Raw genomic sequence first — 22,932 nt, forward strand, 5'->3', positions numbered from 1 at the left:
AGCAATATGTTGATATTATCTGCTAGGCGTTATTGGTCAATATAAACAAAATCGATTGTAAATTTAGAAATTGTTTACGTTCAGTTCTTGAGATAAAACCATATGATGAGTTCATAAAAACGGGAAACTTTTACGATTGCAGATGCATACCAGTACATACCGAAAGTTTTGATAGCGGATTTTTTGTGGGGTGGGATAGGTAAAGATGTCTAATCGCTCACCTGAAACGAAACAATAAATTATAGGTTAAAAATTAATAAAAAAGAAAATACTGTAATCTGTATTTCTAAAGGAGAAAAGAGGAAACTAACTTTAGTGAATAACAGAATTGGTATTTGACCTTATTGTCAATATGTTACATTAGGGCGACACATTTTTTTTTTTTGATTTTCTACCCCCTACGTTCCGTGCGATCTTTGTTTCCATTGTAATTTGTATAGGGCAAAGGTGCATTTTCACTAAAATTATCTAAAAGCAGCAATTATGGTCCAATCGATGAACAAATTTTTCCAGTTGATTTTTCTGTCATGGACCAAAGGTATGATCTAGCGGCGCGAAAGCCAAAAAATCTAACTATAAAACTCCGTTGACTAATATTTTGTTTTTACTTTGTTGTTGTTGTAACTATTCTCTCAGCTATTTACTATCAAATGTAAGAAACTTTGCTGCATCAGATTTTAAGAAAATTTTTGCAAAATATCTAATTTCATATTTGCTTATTGTTAAATAAACTCTTCATAAAACTAAACATAGTTTATTTTTAGTTAATAGAGAAGTGTGTAAGTTAAATGAAAAACAAAATTGTTTGGGGCCTAGAGGTACATAAATAATTAATTAATTATAATTAAATAGCAATAAATTTTCAAAAAATTATTATTTTTCTTCTGTTTTTAGTGTAATATAAAAAAGATCTCTAATGTCCAGTTCAATTTTTTTTTTCGACAAATTATATCGGACTTCCTAGATTCCGCATAATCAACTTTTGGATGCAAATAGCTGCAAATCTTGTAATTAAATGCATGGAAAATGTAGCTTAAATCCTCACAATACTCGTACCAAAATCGGACAGTAAAATTATATGGGGGCTATATCAAAACGTTGACCTATATTCACAATTTTTGGTGGAGAAGATATATAATCACCGAGAATATCCAATGCTAAAATTCAGCTTATTTGGTCTGAAAATGTGGACAAATCTTCAAAATACCAAATATTGTCGACAATTTTTGGTGGAGAATGTTTGTTTCCACTGGGAACTCCAAATACCAAACTACACCTAATCTGGGCGGAAAATGTAGCTTAAATCCCCCAAAATACTGGAATCGGGAGGTACCTAAAAGGGGAAGGAAAGGGTTATTTAAATCCTCAAAATACCGAATATCAGGAGGTACCATTATATGGGGCTATAACAAAATATTAGTCGATGGTGTTCATATTTAGTCCATTATTACCCAGCAAAAATTTGGATCCGGTAGTCATTACGTAACCCTTTAATGTAAACAAGCTTTTTTTCGCTTTACAGATAACCTGAAAAGTAATGGGTTACTTTTTAAAAAAATTACAAGGTAAACCTACTTACTTTACTTCTCACTAAGTAATGACGACGGTGACACAGTGAGTGTGTGTCCGACTATAAATCCTAGGGTTGTGTGTTCAACGCTCACCGTCGGCACGCGAGTTTTTTAATTAAAAAATAATATTCGTGTGCGTGGCATAGTGTGTAGTGTCTTTGGATAGAAATCACAGGGTTCGTGGGTTCAATTCGGGCAGACAGCGAAATAAAACAAAGTAAAATAAAAGTAAGATGTGTGATGAAATTAAAAACAAATTCTCTACATCAACTGTCTAAAAATATAATTTTTTCGCCTTACTTTTCAACTTCTAGTGGCCACAGAATAACTAGTTATTCTAGTGGTCATAAAATAACTACAAACTGAGTGCGACATGCCCTTGTAAAAATAATGGGGAAGAAAGGAGGTTTGAGAGTAGTTACGTTTGCCAAAAATCCCTTACGAAAACCATGATTTTGGGAGGACTTTTTTTGCTGGGTAACCACGGACACATACTATGTTTGTGCTCCTCTCCATTCGTTTGCAAGTTATTAATTTCGCTCCGCTAGATCAGTGATTTCGACCACTGTGCGATGGCTTGACAGTCGAGCTGTTAAAAACCGGAGGCAACACGCTGATAAGGTATATGAATCAACACCATCTGGCTGCAAGAATGCGTACCCGACGATTGGAACCTGAGTATCCTGCGCCCCGTCCACAAGACTGTGTGCTCTAACTACAGGGGCATAAGCCTGCTCCCTATTACTTATAAGATATTGTCAGGTATATTGTGCGAACGACTAAAGCCTATGATCAACCAAATAATTGGTCCATACCAATGAGCTTTAGACCTGGCAAATCAACAATTGTCAGGATATTTAACCTGCTTTAAATATGTACTCGAAAACACCCAAGAGATGCAGATCGACACTTTCCATTTTTTGTCGATTATAAAGGAGCATTTTTTCAGCCCCACAGTGCTTCGTGTGTTTGAGAGAAAAATTCTTCGAAAGATCTACGAGCTGTATCTGCTATACAACGACATCAGCATAGTTAAACGTGTCGACAGGATATGCCTTGTCATGAGCATTACCAAAAAGCATATGAATATGGTTCGCATGGTGGTACAAGCAGAACTGGAAATACAAGGATTCGATGGAGAAGACAAGTGGAAAACGAGATCAAAAACACAATATTCCAAATTGGAAAAGTAAAGCAACATATAGAGTGGAATGGAAATACATATTTTCTTAGATCAGCTTATAGGACAAAGGTTCTGTAGAGGGTAAACTAAGAAAGTATATTTCTACAACGTATAGATCAAGTTCGAATTTGGTCTATATGTATATGTCAACCCCGTATATGCCACACACAAAATTTCATAGAAGTGAAGTTTAAGAGCTGCTCTCGAATCCCATTGACTTTTGTTGTAACAACTTGTATTCGTTGCGGTACAAAAATATGATGGTATTAAAAATTTTAGGAGCAAGTCGATACTTCCTAAACCTAGCTTTCTTTGTATTGAATAAAATCTTCTCTTCGTAATATATTGTCCAAACTTAGTTTAAGTTCGAAAATGGACCACAGTGTTTCACTTCTTCAGGTACCTCAGTCCACTAGACTGACCCACAAACACAAACAAATTTAGAAATCCGACCTGCCAAATGTATGAAATTTTATGGCGATCGGTTAACGTTAACCCGTATCAAACTAGCGATTTTTGTTTCCATAGTAATTTGTATGAGGCCAAAGGTGAATTTGGGTTCGACCATGTTTTGTCAAAGCCAAATATGGGTTTGGTTGTTTCAAACAGTAGTATTTTGAGTCTATAAGTCTGTAGTTGGCTTGAATGGAGTCTATCACTTCTGGTAAAGAAGTAAAATTTTGTCGTTCTTAAGACAAACGAATACTATTTTCTTAGGTTATCGGCACCCGGGGATTCGAGTTATTCTTCTTTTTCTTTCCTTCCTATTTAATTCATAAAAGTCATATGGGTTACACTCATGAACTAATGAAAACCATGTTGGGTTTTTTCAGATAAATATTTTTTATGCAGTTTAAAGAGAGAAAAATGCTGAGGTAATAAAATGCCTTAACATTGTATACCAACTACCATTAAAATGTTTATAAGATAGATATTCTTATCAGAATGGGTTAATCTGTCCTCGTGGTCAGAGATTTCTTCATATGAAAACTTTCTTTCCCCTCCCCTCCCTCGGATATGAAATCCTGCGTACGTTTCTTCTGTCGGCAAAGCAGACATATACTTTTTTATACCCTCCACCATAACATGGAGGGTATAGTTACATTATTCATTCCGTTTGTAATACATCGAAATATTAGTCGGAGACCCTATAAAGTATATATATTCTTTATCAGGGTAAAATTCTAAGTCGATATAGCCAGGTCCGTCTGTCTGTTAAAATCAAAATACAGCTCGCAATTTTTAAGATAAGCTTTGTAATTTCGTATATAAGTATCTATTACAGCTAGGATGTTTGGTATTGCAAATGGGCTATAGAACAGTACCTACCGATTTTCGTTATTTTGAAGGTTGTGACCTCAATATTCCACCGAAATAACTGAAATTTGGTATTTAGTCTTCGTTGATAGTTTAAAACTTTCCCCCAGAAATTTATCGTACAGGTTCACGCCTTAATATATTCTCCATAGAACAGTACCTCCGATTTTCGGTATTTTTAATGTTGTGGCCACAACAATCCACCGAAATGGCTGAAATTTGGTATTTAGTCTACGTTGGAGTTAAAAATCTTACAGGCTAAAATTCGTCGGTATAGGTCCACGTTTCGACATAGCCCCCATAGTACGGTACCTCCCGATTTTCGCAATTGCGACGTCAATATCCCACCGAAATGACTGAAATTTGTTATTAAGTCTTCCACGGGGTTATAAAATATTCCAGAAAAGAATTATCAGTATGGGCCCACTTCTTCCAATATCCCTCATAGAAGTGTATCTCTTGATTTTCGGTATTTTTTAGGTTTTAGCCATATTATCTTGCCGAAATTTGGTATTTAGTCTTCTTTGAGTCTAAAAACTCTCCGCCAGAAATTAGTCGTATAGATCGACGTTTTATATAGCCCCCATAGAACGGTACCTCCCGAATTTCGGTATATTGAATGTTAGCCACATTGTTTTACCGAAATTGCTGAAGTTTGGTATTTAGTTTTCTTTATAAACGAAAGGACTTCTTATTTGCAACTTGCAGCCTAATTGTAACTGTCGTTGAAAACTCCATTTCGTATCGACTTTAATTCATTTCTTTTTCTGTCAATCTTCAACCAAAAACCCCTTTCATACAAAACAATTTCACATTTTCTGCATTCGAAATGTATCAAATAATCACTTGTCTGCTATGTGAAATTCTTTTGTTTACATTTCAGACAATACGAAACAAAACAAAAGAGGAAGGAATTATTCTTCATTTGCTCACATTCTCTATGAACTTATGTTAAACAAAAGATATTCGAAGTTCAACAATTACTTTTCAATGAACTTTCCAGATGGGTAAGTAGTGGCAGATGGGTGGGGGTGTGTACTAAAGAAAGCAGAATAACTATGCCCCATGAAAGCAGACACTTATTAGATGTTGATGATGGCTTTGTGGTGTTGATAATAGTGCCACATGTGTATGCTGCATCAGCAAACAAACCGACTCCCTTACTACATATTATCAACAATTCCACCAGACCTTGGAATGGACGAGCGAGCGAGCATACTCTTTTAATTAAGAACAATCTTTGTGTTTGTAAAGACTTACAATGCCTTCCCCAGTTCAGTGGAGCAAAAGTGTGGCAATGTGTTTATGTAGGTGCCAATGATATAATTGATTGATTTTCTTTTGAGAAAATGAATGAGTGCGTCAGATAGGCTGAAAGGGTGCAATATAAATTAAATAATTTAAGTAATTTTCTCAATGATTATACAGTGAGGCTTGTTACAGTAGGCCGACCATTCAGAAATGCTATCAGAATCTTAAATGCCCTCAAATATCTAAATTTAACCCCGGTTTTTATGTTTTGTATTAATGGCAATTTGGAAAACGTGTTACCCGTTAAAAATACCCATTAACAACAAAAAACTATCTATGTTCCTATGTGTGTGTGGCTGTGTGGCTAGTATGTCAAAGTAACATTTCTATTTGTTTATGGTTCATTTTACTATGCGGTCGCCATGAAAGGCCAATGACCAAAATAATTTACATTGTAGCTTTCCGAGTAAAAAAAACATGCAGATGAGCAAAATCATCAGCAACAACAACAACTAATTACCAACAAACAACAAAAACCCCTGAAATGAAATAAAATGACACTGTCTGTCGTACCAAAAAAACACAAAAGTGACAAACATTAAGTGGAACAAAACCAAAAACACAAAACAAAAGTGGTGACGAAGGAAGAGTAAAACATAAAACAGAACATGATATCCGGTGTCACGAAGTTGACAACAATGAAATTGGAGTGGAAAACCACAAAACGGCAAACAACAGCAGATAATTGTGAATCTTGGAAATGCGCTGCTGTTATTGACGAAGGGAATTCTTTTGTGGTAAAAAAACTCCGACATTTAAAAAGAGTGGAACCGAAATAAAACAACGATGACCACCAACCACTCAACTACTAAAATGAAAAAAAATTGAAATGTTAAACACTCTGATATTGTTACATTTTCCCCACTTTGAGTTAGGTAAAAAAAATTAAATTATTTTTGAATACCAAATATGCAGAGCAATCATATTTGGTATTCATATGAAAAAGTGTGAGGCAGAAATAAAAGGTTTAATCTATTGTTTGTAACAATAAATTAGAACTACGATCTTTTGAAAGAAAGGTCATAATTTCGGGTCAACAATTCTGGGAAAAATATGAATTGCTTTTAGAATTAAAAACAAGTAAGAACGGCGATAAGTTCGGGCCGAACTTTTTATACCCTCAGCATTTATGCTAACGAGGGTATATACAATTTCATACGAACAAAATGTGCCTCATCGAAAAATTGGTTTTTGACCCCAAGTTGTTTGGACGAAATCCGTTTCAGACAATTTCAACCGATTCAGTCCAAAATGTATACGAGTACCGATACTGTTCGTTGTGGTCGTGTTTACAGCAATATTATGTTTCCCGATGACCGACTGAAAAGAGCGATATCTATCGAAAAGATATGACTCCCAAAATAAGGTCCACTTCCATAATGGACTAAGTCGGTCCATTCCTTCAAGAACTTCGCTCGCAACACTTTTGAACTTTAATCCTAATCCACATTTTTGTCGGCAATTTCAAATGTCCAAAAAGGACCACGAAATTCGGAAATATATCCGATCTGTCCGTATATGAAAGTTTCAATGCACAAAGCCTGAGGCCGATTGATACTTTTTTACTTGTTATACCCTCGACCATCACTGTATTGAATTAAATATAAATAGTTAGCAACTACTAGTCAACGTTAAGTATAATTCCTTGGAGGAGAATAATATCTTAAATGATGATAATCACTTTATAATTTCCAGTGTGGAGATTTTCTACACATTGAGATTCCAAAATACCAAGTTACATTAACTTCAGAAGGAAAATATAGCAACACTCTTTAAAAGAGTTAATCGTTGTTTCTTCTGTCCTCTGGCTAAACACAATACGGAATTACGGCAATCTCGGTTCGAAAATTTGGCAAAAACATACAAACACAATGGAACACAAAATTACAATTAACAACCAATTCGGTGGGAAAATGTGACTCAAATCTTAAATTGGGTGGTAACCCTTACATGGGGCCTTTGACAAAACGTGGACGTATGTTGTCTGATTTTTTGCAAGGAACGTTTTGTTCCTGTTATAATGTTTTGTACCCCTGGCTAAAACGTTAAAAATATCGAAAATCCGTGAGTGCCGTTCTATGGGGGCTATACAAAGACCAATACCGACAAATTTCAGGTGGAAAGTTTTATACCCGCAATGAAGACCAAATACAAAATTTCAGTCATTTCGGGGTATATTGAGGCCATAACCTTCAAAATACCGAAAATCGGGAGGACCGTTCTATAGAGGCTATATGCAGACATGGACCTATACCGACTAATTTCAGAAAGAAATTCTTAAACCCCTAACGAAGACTAAATACAAACTTTCAACCATTTTGGTGGTATATTGAGGGTAAATCTTTAAAAGTGTCCAAAATCGGGAGGTACCGTTCTATAGCGGCTATATGAAGACGTAGGCCTACACCGACAAAATTCAGGTGGAACCCGGAACGAAGACTAAATACGAAATTTCAGCCATTTCGGGGGTATATTGAGGCCATAACCATAAAAATACCGAAAATCAGGAGGACCGTTCTATAGGGGCTATATGAAGACGTAGACCTATACCGACAAATTTCAGGTGGAAAGTTGTATACCCGGAACGAAGACTAAATACAAAATTTCGGTCATTTCTGGGGTATATTGAGGCCATAACCTTCAAAATACCGAAAATCGGGAGGTACCGTTCTATGGGGGCTATATGAAGACGGGGACCTATCCTGACAAACTTCGGGTGGAAAGTTTTGTACCCAAATGAACACTACATACGAAATTTCAGACATTTCGGGGTTATATTGAGACCATAACCTTTAAAATACCCAAAATCGGCAGGTACCGTTCTATGGGGGCTATATGAAGACGTGGACCTATACCAATTCATTTCAAGTGGAAAGTTTTATACCCCTAAGGAAGATTAAATACCAAATGTCAGCCAATTCGGTGGGATAAATTCCTCAAAATACCGAAAATCGGGAGGTACCGTTCTATGGGGCCTATATAAAGACCTATACCGACAATTTTCAGGTGGAAAGTTTTATACCCCATATGAAGTTTGAGTATCAAATTTCAGGCATTTCGGTGGGATAATGAGGCTAAAACCCTCAAAATACCGTTCAATGGGGGCTTTATCAAAACGTGGACCGATGTATACCGACCGATATGGAAGTTGATAGCTAATCACTTCTCTACCTCGAAGTGAACAAACAACATCAGATATGAAATAAGAAGAATAATATTTACCAAAGCTTCTTGGGACTAAGTAAGCAGTTTAAAAGAGTCACATTTCTTCGAACGAAAATCGCACTTTTCCAAACAGTGATACTACCCGTGCTAATGAATGGTTCCGCAGCCTCGGTACTTGAGCGTACAAGTAAGGCTATGCTTGGTGTTTTGGAGAGAATATTTCTTCGGAGGACCTACGATCCTATATGCGTCGACGGTGAACATCAAGGTCGGCTATACAACGACATCAGTAGTGCGATTCTCTAATTCATTTTTTGAGGTACCGACAAAAATCTGTATATTATACATTCGGTAATTAATTTTTGGTAAGTTAGCGACCAAAAGAAGGTAGTCGTAAAGTTCCACCGATAGCAATAGTGCTGTCAATTTTTATTTGAACTTTTCATTCATAATTTTGCATTTTAATTTTACCGATTTTTATCGGTAACTCAAAACTATAAAGGTGTATAAATACGGATCACATACCGGTACGTACAGAATTGAAAAGTCAGGGCTTTAATGGTCAAGACACGATACTTCAAATTGGGATAGAAAAGAAAAAAGTAGAGATGAGTGGAAATAGATCCTTAGTTTGGCAAATGTTCTGTAGTGGGTCACCTAAGTACACGCAGAAAAAAAATATTTTTTTAACTTGTGGTGGGCAAAATTTTATTTTGTCTGGCACCAAATAATTTTTGTGGAGCACATATTATTTTAAAGGCGATAATGTATATTGCCAATTTTGATTCTGTTCACCATATAAAACAACAACAAATCACAAAATCTTGATATATGGTAATATTTTCATAATTATCTGATGGGCAATCCAACCACAATCTGCTTAACTTTCTCATTTTGATGAAGTGTCAAAAACTAGGAACAGCTGTTCACTGCCAAAAGCAAATACATATTCTCTCATTAGTTGTTCTGTCGCTGAGTAAAAAGGTTGTAAATTTAGTTTAATTTACATTTAAAAGAATGGTATACAATTAGTAAAAACAGATTCCAAACAAAAAATTAAATAGTTCGAATATTTGTTGACGGTATTAATGACAAAAATTTATTTGTAAATGAAGATATGCAAATGAGTAGAAAGAAAAATCAAAAAGTGACAAAACGATATCAGTGCCTGAGTTGTGTTTCATTTTCTTTCACTTGTTAAATAAAAAGAGTCTCCGAATGTTTCGTGCAAATTTTGTGCATTATTTCATTTTTTAATTAATAATGAATAAAAATCGTATGCAAGTGATCGAAATAATAAGACAAAGAATGTATGTATGTATAACATAAACATCTGTTGTTGTTTCGTAATGTTCTCCAACATAAACATTCAGTCTTCGGTATAGGTACGGAACAAACGTAGAGACAACAGAGAGAACTGCATAGTGTTTTATAATGTTATCTATATTAATAAAAGAGTAGAGTGACTGATTCACTGACTGATTGACTGATTGATTCATCAACGCCCAGACGAAACGGCTGAAGCTAGAATCATGAAATTTTGGGTGAGGGTCACTCTTGGTCCGAAGGTGACAGATAAGGCTTGGTTTTTGGAAATTCGTACTAGAACGGTACGAAAAGTACTAAAAGTTACCAAATTTAATACCATTTGGTATTATGTGAACGGATAGAGCTATAATCTTGAAATTTGGAATAAAAATCAAGGTTTAGAAGATGTGTTGATACAAGGCGGTGGTTTTGGAAATGTGTACTCTTGTGTGCGAAAAGTACTAAATGGTACTAAATTTGGTACAATTTGCATTTGGGCGAACCGGTAGAGCTAGAACTCTGAAATTTGGAATGAGGGTCACTGATGGAAAGGTGTACCAAAGGGTTTTTGGAAATTCGGACTACAAGTCTACGAAAAGTACTAAAACGTACTAAATTTAGTACTATTTCGTATTATGGGAAAGAATAGAGGTAAAATCTTCAAATTTGGAATGTAAATCAAGGTCTGGAAGATGTGTTGATATATGGTTTTGGGAATGTGCATTCATGTGTACGAATAGTACTAAATGGTACTAAATTTGGTACACTTTGAATTTGGCGAACCGATACGGTTAGAATTCTGAAATTTGGAATTTCTATTACTGTTGGAGTGTAGGTGTGAGATATGGAAGTAGTTTTCGAAATTCGTACATATGAGTACGAAAAGTACTAAATAGTACCAACTAAGGTACATTTTGAACAGATGGAGCTGAAATCCTGCAATTTAGAATTAGGATTACTGTAGGAGTGTAGTATAAAGGTATTTTGGAACTTCGTACTTTTGGGTATGAAAAGTACTAAATGGTACCAAATTTGGTACAATTTGGAATAGAGTGATCGGATAAAGGTGGAATCTTGAGATTTGGAATTAAGATTACTATTGGAGTGAATGATTGAGGTAGTTTTGAAAATTTATGGTTATGGGTACGAAAAGTACTAAATGGTATCAAACCTGGTACAATTTGGATATGAGTGATCGGATAGAGTTGGAATAGTGAAATTTGGAACTAAGATTATTGTTGGACTGTAGCATTGTGAAAGTTTAAGAAATTCGTACTTTTGGGTACGAAAAGTACTAAATGGTACTAACCTTGGTACAACTTGGATTTGGCGTAACGGATACAGCTGGAATCCTAATATTTGGAATTAAGAGTACTGTTGAGTTGTAGGATTGAGGTAGTTTTGAAAATTTTTGGTTATGGGTACGAAAAGTACTGGACGGTACTAAATCTGGTACAATTTGGACTTGGGTGAACAGATAAAGCAGGATATCTTAGATCTATATTAATAAAAGAGTAAAGTGATTGACTGACTGACTGATTGATTCATCAACGCCCAGACGAAACGGCTGAAGCTAGAATCCTGAAATTTTGGGTGTGGATCACTCTTGGTCCGAAGGGGTCAGATAAGGTTGGGTTTTTGGAAATTCGAACTAGAGGGGAACGAAAAATACTAAAAGGTACTAAATAAGGTACCGTTTGTATTTGGCGAACCGGTAGAGCCAGAACTTTGAAATTTGGAATGAAGGTCACTGATGGAGAGTAGGAAAGATATTCCAAAGGGTTTTTAGAAATTCGAACTACAAGTGTACGAAAAGTACTAAAGTGTACCAAATTTGGTACCAATTCGTATTCTGTGAACGGATAAAGGTTAAAGGTTGAAATTTGGTGTGAGAATCAAGGTTAAAAGGTTCGGTTGACATAAGGAGGTGGTTTAGGAAAAGTTTACACATGTGTACGAAAAGTACTAAATGGTACTAAATTTGGTACAATTATGATTTGGGCGAACGGACAGAGCTGGAATCCTGAATTTTTGAACTAAGGCTACCGTTGGAGAGTAAAATGGAAGTAGTTTTGAAAATTCGTACTTATGGGTACGAAAAGTACTAAATGGTACTAAATTTGGTACAATTATGATTTGGGCGAACGGATAGAGCTGGAATCCTGAAATTTTGAATTAAGGCTACTGTTGGAGAGTAGAATGGACGTAGTTTTGAAAATTCGTACATACGGGTACGAAAAGTACTAAATGGTACTAAATTTGGTACAATTTGGATTTGGGTTGAACGGATAGAGCTGGAATCCTGAAATTTTGAATTAAGGCTACAGTTTGAGGGTAGACAGGAAGTAGTTTTGAAAATTCGTACTTATGGGTACGAAAAGTGCTAAATGGTACTAAATTTGGTACAATTAGGGTTTGGGCGAACGGATGGAGCTGGAATCCAGAAATTTTGTACTAAGGCTACTGTTGGAGAGTAGAATGGAAGTAGTTTTGAAAATTCATACTTATGAGTACGAAAAGTACCAAAGATACTAAATTTGGTACAATTATGATTTAGGCAAACGGATGGAGCTGGAATCCTGAAATTTGAATTAAGGCTGATGTTAGAGAGTAGAATGGAAGTACATAGTTTTGAAAATTCGCACTTATGGGTACGAAAAGTACTAAATTGTACTAAATTTTTTACAATTACGATTTAGGAGAACGGATGGAGCTGGAATCGTGAAATTTTGAGTTAAGGATACTGTTAGAGAGTAGAATGGAAGTAGTTTTCAAAATTCGTACTTATGGGTACGACAACTTGGATTTAGGTTGGACGGATAGAGCTGGAATCTTGAAATTTTGAATTAAGATTGATGTTGTAGTATGGGATGGAGATAATTTATAAATTCGTACTTATGGGTTACGAAAAGTAATAAATTTGGTACAGTTAAGATTCATCGGATAGAGCTGAATTTCTGAAATTTGGAATAAAAATTGCTGCTGGAGTATAAAATTGGCTACTGTTGGATTGTAGAATGGAAGTTGTTTAGAAAATTCGTACTTAAGATTACGAAAAGTACTAAGTGGTACTTAATTTGGTACAATTTAGATTTAGTGTGAACGGATAGAGCTGTATCCCTGAAATTTCGAATTAACATTGATGTTAGAGTATGGGATTGAGATAATTTGGAAATTCGTACTTATGGGTACAAAAAGTACCAAATTTGGATTTGGGTGAACGAACAGAGCTGGAATAATGAAATTTAGAATTGAGCTTGCTGTTGGTGTGTAAGATGGAGTTAGTTTTGTAAATTCTTACTTACGGGTAAGAAAAATACTAAATTTGGTACAGTTTGGATTTGGGTGAACGAATAGAGCTGGAGACCTTAAATTCGTAACTGAGATTAATGTTGAAGTGTAGGATTGAGGTAGTTTGGAAATTCGTACTTATGGATACGAAAAGCACTAAATTTGGTATAATTTGGATTTGGGTCAACGGATAGACCTAGAATCCTGTAATGTGGATTTGAGATTTCTGTTGGAATGTAGGATTGTTGTAGTTTTCGAAATTCGTACTTATGGGAACGAAAAGTATTAAATTTGGTACAATTGGGAATTTGAATCTGGAATCCTGAAATTTGGAATTGAGATTATTGTTGAAATATATCAAATCGTACAATTTGAGTGAACGGATAGCGCTGGAATACTGTTTTTTGGAATTAAGGTTACTGGTGAAGTGAAGGATTGAGGTAGTTTTGGAAAATCGTACTATTGGGTGTGGGGACAGTGCTGGAATCTGTATCTTTTGGATTTAGTGTGAGTATTGGTGTACAATGTTGGTCTAGCTGTAAGGGTGAGATACGGCTGATCTTTTTGAAAATCGAACCAAAGCGGTACGAACAGTACTAAAATAACAATAAATATTGATTAAAATTGGTATAAGTACAATAAAATTTTCAGTGTTCGCCATTTCCATATTATATATTGTTTATTTGTTTTTTTATATCCTTTCCGCATACGAAGTAGCGGGCACTTTGCTAGTCTATACTTATAAAAGAGTTGAGTAATGATGACTCACTGACTGACTGACTGATTCATAATCAACGCCCAGGCTAAACGGCTGGAGCTAGAATCTTGAAATTTTGGGTGAGTGTCACTCTTGGTCCGAAGGTGTCAGATAAGGCTGGGTTTTTGGAAATTCGAACTAGAACGGTACGAAAAGTACTAAATATGGTACCCTTAGAATTAGATAAACGCGAAGAGCTAGAATTCTGAAATTTGGAATGAGGTTCACTAATGGAGAGCTAAAAAGGTGTACCAAAGGGTTTTTGGAAATTCGAGCTATAAGTGTACGAAAAGTACTAAAAATTACTAAATTTAGTACCATTTGGTATTACTTGAACGGATAGAGCTAAAATCTTGAAATTTGGAATGAAAATCAAGATTTAGAAGATGAGTTGATATAAGGAGGTGATTTTGAAAATGTGTACTCATGTGTACGAATAGTACTAAATGGTACTAAATTTGGTACAATTTGAATTTGGGCGAACTGATAAAGTTGGAATTCTGAAATTTGGAATTACTATTACTGTTGGAGTGTAGCTTTGAGATATGGAGGTAGTTTTCGAAATTTGTATATATGGGTACGAAAGGTACTAAATAGTACCAAATAAGGTATAATTTGGATATGGGAGAACGGATGGAGCTGGAATCCTGAAATTTAGAATTAGGATTATTGTCGGAGTGTACGAAATTCGTACTTTTGGGTACAAAAAGTACTAAATGGTATCAAATTTCGTACAATATGAATTTAAGTGATCGGATAGAGCTGGAATAGTGAAATTTGGAATTAAGATTGCTATTGGAGTGTGGGATTGGCATTCTTTTGGAAAATCGTATTTATGGCAACGAAAAGTACTAAATTCGTACTTGTGGGTACAAAAAGTACTGAGTGGTACTAAATTTTGTACAATTTGGATTTGAGTGATCGGATATAGCATGAATTATGAAATTTGAACTTAAAATTACTGTTGAAGTGTAGGATTGAGGTAGTTTTGGAAGTTTTTGGTTATGGATGCGAAAAGTACTAAATGATACCAAATCTTGTACAATTTGGATTTGGGTGATCGGATACATTTGGAATCCTGAAATTCGAAATTAAGATTACTGTTGGAATGTTGGATAGGAGTAGGTTTGGAAATTTGGACCTATGGCCGCAAAAAGTACTAAATGGTACTTAATTTGGTACAATTATGATTTGTGCGAACAGATAGAGCTGGAATCCTGAAAATTTGCAGTAAGGCTACTGTTGGAGAGTAGAATGGACGTAGTTTTGAAAATTAGTACTTATGGGTACGAAAAGTACTAAATGGTACTAAATTTGGTGCAATTATGAGTCAGACGAACGGATAGAGCTGGAATGCTGAAATTTGAATTAAGGCTGATGATAGAGACTAGAAAGGAAGTAGTTTTGAAAATTCGTACTTATGGATACGACAAGTACTAAATGGTACTAAATTTTTTACAATTTGGATTTAGGCTGAGCGGATAGAGCTGGAATCCTGAAATTTTGAACTAAGGCTACTGTTGGAGTGTAGAATGGAAGTAGTTTTGAAAATTCGTACTTATGACTACGAAGAGTACTAAGTGGTGCTAAATTTGGTACAATTACGATTTAGGCGAACGGATAGAGCTGGAATCCTGAAATTTTAATTAAGGCTGATGTCGAGATTAGTGAGTTTTGAAAATTCGTACTTATGTGTACGAAAAGCACTAAATGGTACTAAATTTGGTACAATTACGATTTGGGCGAACGGATACAGCTAGAATCCTGAAATTTTGCATTAAGGCTACAGTTGGAGGGTATCATGAAAGTAGTTTTGAAAATTCGTACTTATGGATACGAAAAGTACTAAATTGTATTAAATTTGGTACAATTACGATTTGGGCGAACGGATGGAGCTGGAATCCTGAAATTTTGAACTTAGGCTACTGTTGGAGAGTAGAACGAAAGTAGTTTTGAAAATTCGTACTTATGGGTACGAAAAGTAATAAATGGTACTAAATTTGGTACAATTTGGGTGAGCGGATAGAGCTGGAATCCTGAAATTGGGAATTGACAATACTGTTGGAGTGTAGAACTAAGGAGTTTTGGAAATTCGTACTTAGAGTACAAAAAGTACTAAATTTGGTACAATTGGGATTTGGAATCTGGAATCCTGAAATTTGGAATTGAGATTATTGTTGTAGAATTGAGGTAGTTTTGGAAATTCGAACTTATGTTTACGAAAAGTACTAAATGGTATTAAATTTTTTACAATCTGGATTTGAGTGAACGAATAGACATGGAATCCTTAAATTTGGAATTGAGATTACTGTTGGAGTATAGGATTAAGGTAGTTTTTGAAATTCGTACTTATTGGTACGAAAAGTACTACATTTGGTACAGTGGGTTTTTGAGGGAGCGGATAGAGCTTGAATAGTGGAATTTGGTATTACTAAGGTTGGAGTGTAGTATTGATACGTGGAGGTAGTTTTTGAAATTCGTACTGATGGACACGAAATATACCAAATGGTAGAATATGGATTTGAGTGCACCGATTGCGCTGGAATCCTGTTTTTTGGAATTTAGGTTACTGTTGAAGTGAAGGATTAAGGTAGTTTTGGAAAATCGTACTTATGGGTACGAAGAGTACTTAATGGCACTCAATTTGTTGTTGGGTGTAGAGACAGTGCTGGAATCAGTATTCTTTGTATTTAGGGTGAATATTGGTGTGCAAAGTTGGCCTCGCTGTTAATATGTAAGGGTGAGATACTGCTTATCTTTTTGAAAATCGAACTAAAGAGGTACGAACTGTACTAAAATAACAATAAATATTGATTAAAATTGGTATAAGTGCAATAAAATTTTCAGTGTTCGCCATTTTTAATTTTATATTGTTTATTTGTTTTTTATATCCTTTCCGCATACGAAGTAGCGGGCACTTTGCTAGTAAAGTATAAGTGTATTCTATATTATACTTATTTATTCTATTATATCAAAAATGTTCCTAAATAAATAAAACTTTTATTTAAAATATATAGAAAAATGTTTTAATGGGCAACTAATCACAAAGGTACAGTATAATTCCAATAAAAATACTACATAATACAGGCAACCACAACATGTTCCGGCGGCTACCACATCATTTTAAAATATTTCAAAAATTGTATTATTAAAATATGATAGAGGTTACCATATACATATCTATCTATAATATATATTTTTATATATATTTTCATATTTTTTCTCTGCGTGTAAGTACTATACATAATTTCCCGATAAGTTTGAAGTGTTTATCAAGCCTCTGTAGTAAAATGTTAAAAAATGTGGCATTAGAAAATTACAATACTGTTTTGGTACAATGCATAACATGTAACCAATCCTTGATATTGGATATATCGTATCGGACTGATTTTTGATTGATTTCTATATACAAATACTATTTTCTTCTGTTCCCTTTCTTTGTAATAACCAAAAATAATTCTTTTCAATCTCTTGCGTACATAATTGTGCATTCAGTTACTATTTTAATATTCAATATTATACACATCGACACAAAGGTGTCTAAAATTGTTCAAATATCAATGGAATACAAAATATAATGTTCAGACATTCGCACCGGAAATTTGCATAAACTGAGTTAGTGAATTTAATGAAAATGACATTTATGGTCATATCTAATTTGAATACAAAATTCCATTCAATATTTTTTTTTTTGAGACAAAACATTGATATAGTTGATTTATCTGTCAGACAAGGCGTGGGAACAAGGTAGATGAAACTGTGCTAAAAAATTGTCACGAATTTAGGTTCATGTAAGCCTACACAGAATTATAATAAAAAATATAAAAAAATTGTGGGCTATATTTATAAAACAAAATACTTAACCACATACGAAAGAAACCCATTCATCGGTTGGCTTTAAATAATAAATATAAATTTGTTAAACATTATTCCATTATTCATTTGTGTGTGCTGCAGTTTTTGCTGTTATTTTGGAACCCACAACATTTTGATGATTCAGCATTTGTGTTTATTTTTTCATGTTTCCACTAGCCTGAATATCAATAACTTCAATCACTTTAAACTAAATAAAAATCTCAGTACACACCGTACACACCACCAATTTCATGTTTTAACTTAATTGCCTCATTCAATCATATTTAAATTGATAAAAATGCCAAAAAATAAACAAACCACATTTACATACATACATACACATGGGTTTCAACGCGGGCCAACAAAATGAGCAACTACTTAATTCAAGAAAATTAAAGAAAACAATTTTTTTTTTTTTTGAAAGAGGCTGTGAGTTCAAGTGCTTTGCATTATTGACCATTAAAAGTTTTGTGATAAAGAATAACCAGACCAAATTGAATTTAAAAACAAATAAAAACAGGAATCTCTTGAAGTTATCACGGATGAATGGAAATACTTCCCTGTAAAAATAAACAAATTAACGCACTTTAAATTAAAATCAAAGATATTTTTAAGGTAAAGTGGATTTTTATTGGGAAAGAAAGATGTGAGGGATGGTTGTTGGTAGTGAGAACTGTGGGATTACTCCTCATTTACTGGCACATTTCACATCATTAAGCACAGACCCAACCTTTTTTGGCTCAACGAAATGATGCCTCTTTCTTATCACCTATTATAGCCCAGCAAAAATTCGGATCCGTTGTAACTCATTACAAAGTAATGTAACAAGTTAAAACTACTTACTTCACTACTTAATAAGTTCTTACTCGAGGCAGAGTGTATTGAAATTCAGAATATTTCAATTGAAATTCAGAAAATTTTAATTGAATTTCAGAATTATTTTATATCGCTAGCATGTCTCTCCGTTGATGTAAATAAACCACATCAGATTTAAATTATAATTCATAAATTGATTATTTTCTGCAAAAATAATTGAATGGTTCTGAATTTCAAATGAAATATTCTAAATATCAAATGGAAAATCTGAAATTCAAATGATATATTCTGAATTTGAAATGGAATATCTGAATTTCAAATGGAATTTCTGAACTTCAAATGGAATATCGGAATTACAAATAAAATATCTGAATTTCAAATAGAATTTCTGAATTACAAATAAAATATATGAATTTCAAATGAAAATTCTGAATTACAAATAAAGAAGTAAAAAAGTATCAGTCGGCTTTGCCGGCAGAGATATACCCTCAGCCTGTATATATTGAAACAATTTTTTTCCCAAAATACGTATGTATTTAGGGGGTTTTATAAATTTTGGCGTTTGAACAGACAAAAATGTTGATTAGGATTAAAGATCAAAAGTTTTGCGGAGGAGATACTAAAAGGATGGATCGAAATTGACCGTTATGGAAGTGGATTTCCAGCCGCAACATATGGTGCCATAGGGGGTTTTTACACTCTTCGGTATGTTTGCTCAAGATGCATGGACTTGCCCCTAAAAAAACTTTTACCATCGTAATTGAGGCTGCGAATGCAAGTTGCTTCAACAAAAATCAAAGTGATTCGATATCAGGTCTTAAAGTGAACTTATCCGAAATTTTGTGTGGGATGTACCGGATGGAGTGGACAAATATAGTCCATATTTGAACCTGATCTACATCTGGTAGATATATACGGATGTGTAAAGTATAGACCAATTCGGCCACTCCCTTCAAGAGTTACCGTACGAACAATTTTTCCGAACATTTTTGAACTTTTGTGGGGGAGGTACCTTAAGGAGTGGACAGATGAGGACAGTAAATACAACTTCCTAAAACAAAAATCAAAGCGATTCGAGAGATGGCCCTAAACTGAATTTTTCCGAAATTTTGTGTGGGAGGTACCCGAAGGAGTGGACCTATTGAGACCATATTGGAACCTCATATTACTCTGGTAGAAAGTTTACACTATACAAAGTATGGACCAAATCGGTCACTCCCTTCAAGAGTTACCGTGCGCACAAACTTTCCGAATATTTTCGAACTTTTGTGGGGGAGGTACCGGAAGGAGTGGACCGATGTAGCTCATCTTCGAACTTAAACTAAGTTTGGGCAAAATATTATGAAAGCCAAAATTTGAACCTAATCGGTTCATCCGTTCGAGAGTTATCGTGCGCTCCAGCCAACAGGACAGACAGACAGACGGACATGGCTAGATCGACTCCAAATTGTCTGAAACACATTTCGTCCAAACATACTTGGGGTCTAAAACCATTATTTCGATGAGGCACATTTTCAACGTATCAAAGTCTATATACCCTCCTTAGCCTAAAGGCTGAGGGTATAAATATCTGAATTACAAATAAAATATCTGAATTTCAAATGGAATTTCTGAATTACAACTGCTATTTCCTGAATTACAGTTGAAAATGGTATAGTTATTCAGTGCGATATGCCCTTGTTAAAATAAGGGGTTAGTAGGGGATTTTGTAAGTATTTACGACTACCAAAAAGTACTACAACAAGTAAAAACAAGTAAGAACGGCGTTAAGTTCGGCCGGGCCGAACTTGTTATACCCTCCACCACAAGTTGTATTGAAGTAAAATTGAATAATTAGTTTCCTTTCGTGTATGAAGAAGACTTAATACTAAATTTCAGCAATTTCGGTAAACCAATGTGAGGCACCATTCTATGGGGGCTATTTCAAAACGTCGATCTATACCGACAAATTTCGGTAAGAGAATGTGGCTAAAACTTAAAAAATACCGAAAATCAAGAAGTACGCTTCTATGGGGATGTTGGAAGACGTGGAATATTTTATAACTCTTGGAAGACGAAATAACGAATTTCAGCCATTTCGGTTGGATATTGACGTCACAATCTTCAGTATTACGAAAATCGGGAGGTACCGTTCTATGCGGGCTATATCGAAACGTGGACTTATACCGACGAATTTTAGTCAGAAATGGGGCAATATGAAAGCGCGGACCTGTACAGAATATTTCTGGCGAACAGTTTTATATCACATTGAAGACTAAATACCAAATTTCAGCCATTTTGGTGGAAGACACAGCCTTCAAAATACGAAAAATCGGGAGGTGCCTTTCCATGGGGGCTATATGAAGGCGTGGACCAATACCGACAAATTTAAAGGGGAAGTTTGAGTACCCCCAACGAAGTTTAAATACCAAATTTCAGCCATTTCCGTGGAATATTGAGGCCACAACGTTCAAAATACCGAAAATCGGGAGGTACCGTTCTATGGGGCCTGTATGAAGGCATGGACCGATAACGACAAAGTTCTGGGGGAAAGTTTTATACCACCAACGTAGACTAAGTACCAAATTTAAGCCATTTCGGTGTGATAATGAAGCTAAAACCTTCAAAATACCGAAAATCGGGAGGTACCGTTCTATGGGGGCTATATGAAGGAGTGGACAGATACCGACAAAACTCTGGGGGAAAGCTTTATACCCCTAAAGAAGACTACGTACCAAATTTCAGCTATTTTGGTAGGATAATGAAGTTAAAACCTTCAAAATACCGTAAATCTGGAGGTACCGTTGTATGGAGGCTATATCAAAACGTGGACCGATATATCCCATTTTCAATACCAACCATCGTGCAAGTAATAAAAACTTCTGTACCAAATTTTGACTCTCTATCTTTAAAATTGCGAGCTGTATCTTGATTTCAAAAGACAGACGGACGGACGGACATACGGACATGGTCAAATCGACATAGAACTTTATGCTGATCAATAATATATATACTTTATAGGGTCTCCGACGAATATTTCGATGTGTTACAAACGGAATGCCAAATTTAATTATACCCTCCATATGGTGGAGGGTACAACAAGAATTTTTCAAAAGTGTTGCGGGGGAGGTACCTAAAGGAATGGACCGACATAGTCCATTTTGGAAGTGAGTTTTATTTTGGGAGTCATTCCTCTCGACAGATATCCCGCCTACCAGTAGTTTAAGTTGATCACCATTTAGTTTAGAGCTTTTGGACCATTATATCAGGAAATACGTACATGCCTACGAAAAACATAATATCGCTGTAAACCGACCCACTAGGAGTACATCGGTACAAACCTTTAACCACACAAAAATGTTGAACATTTGTGTAGGTGGTACCCCAATATAGGGCCCACTTTTGAACATGAACTAAGTTTGGAGAAAGTATTTCGAGATACAAAGTTCGGACCAATCGGTTGCTTATAAGATATCGCGCGTATCATTTTAGCAAATATTTTCAAGTTTTGAGGGGGGAGGTACCGGAAGGAGTGGACCTACAAGCACCACCTTCGAATTTCATTAAATATTCGAAGCAATATTACGATGTGCAAAGTGTGGACCAACGCAGTATTCGGTTCCAGAGTTGTCGTGCTCACCAACTACACATGCTGGCCATAGGGGTTTTTTTAAAGTTTTCGGGTCATTTTCCCAAGATGTATGGACTTGCCGACTTGTACCATCGTAATAGGGACTTTGAGCGCAACATTTTGCAAGAAAAGTCAAACCGATTCGAGAGGAGATCTTAAACTGCAATTTTTCAAAATTTTGCGTGGGAGGTACCCGAAGATGTTGACATATATATTCAATACTCTATGTCAATATCTTGGAGAAATATTACAATGTGCTAAGTATGTACCAAAACGGCTACTACCTTCGAGAGTTATCGTGCGCAACATTTTTGCGAAAAGTTGTCAAATTTGTGGTGGAGGTACCCAAAGGAGTGGACTGATATGACCCATTTTAGAACTTGTTTTAATTTTGAGCAACATATTAAGCCAAATTTGGACGGAATCGGTTTATCTGTTCGAGAGTTATGGTGCGCTCCATCCACTACATATGGTGCCATAGCGGGTTTTTACAGTTTCGGGCCATTTTCTCAGGAAGTATGGACTTGCCCCTAAAAGTACTTGTACCGTCGTAATAGGATCAACGAATACAAGTTGTCACAACAAAAATTCAAAACGATTTGAGAGGATGTCTAAAAGTGCACTATTCCGAATGCCTACATATGGTGCCATAGCGGGTTTTGCAGTTTTCGGGTCATTTTCTCAGGAAATATGGACTTGCCCCTAAAAATACTTGTACCGTCGTAATGGGATCAACGAATACAAGTTG

General features: G+C 35.2%; 1 protein-coding gene across 3 annotated transcripts in view; it reads right to left on the reverse strand.

Moving 5' to 3' along the window:
* Positions 1 to 22,932, reverse strand: part of pain (transient receptor potential cation channel family member painless) — a 122,813-nt gene that overhangs the window by 48,477 nt on the left and 51,404 nt on the right. The window contains exon 2 of one of the 3 annotated variants that reach the window (XM_073988544.1): positions 161 to 221. The exons of the other annotated variants lie outside the window; for them this stretch is intronic. The gene's annotated coding sequence lies outside the window, so the exon portion shown is untranslated. The remainder of the gene's footprint in view (positions 1 to 160; positions 222 to 22,932) is intronic. 3 annotated transcript variants of the gene reach the window in all.

This window comes from Musca autumnalis, unplaced genomic scaffold (assembly GCF_047663935.1).
Source record: "Musca autumnalis isolate F117 unplaced genomic scaffold, ASM4766393v1 scaffold_5, whole genome shotgun sequence".
NCBI lineage: Eukaryota > Metazoa > Arthropoda > Insecta > Diptera > Muscidae > Musca > Musca autumnalis.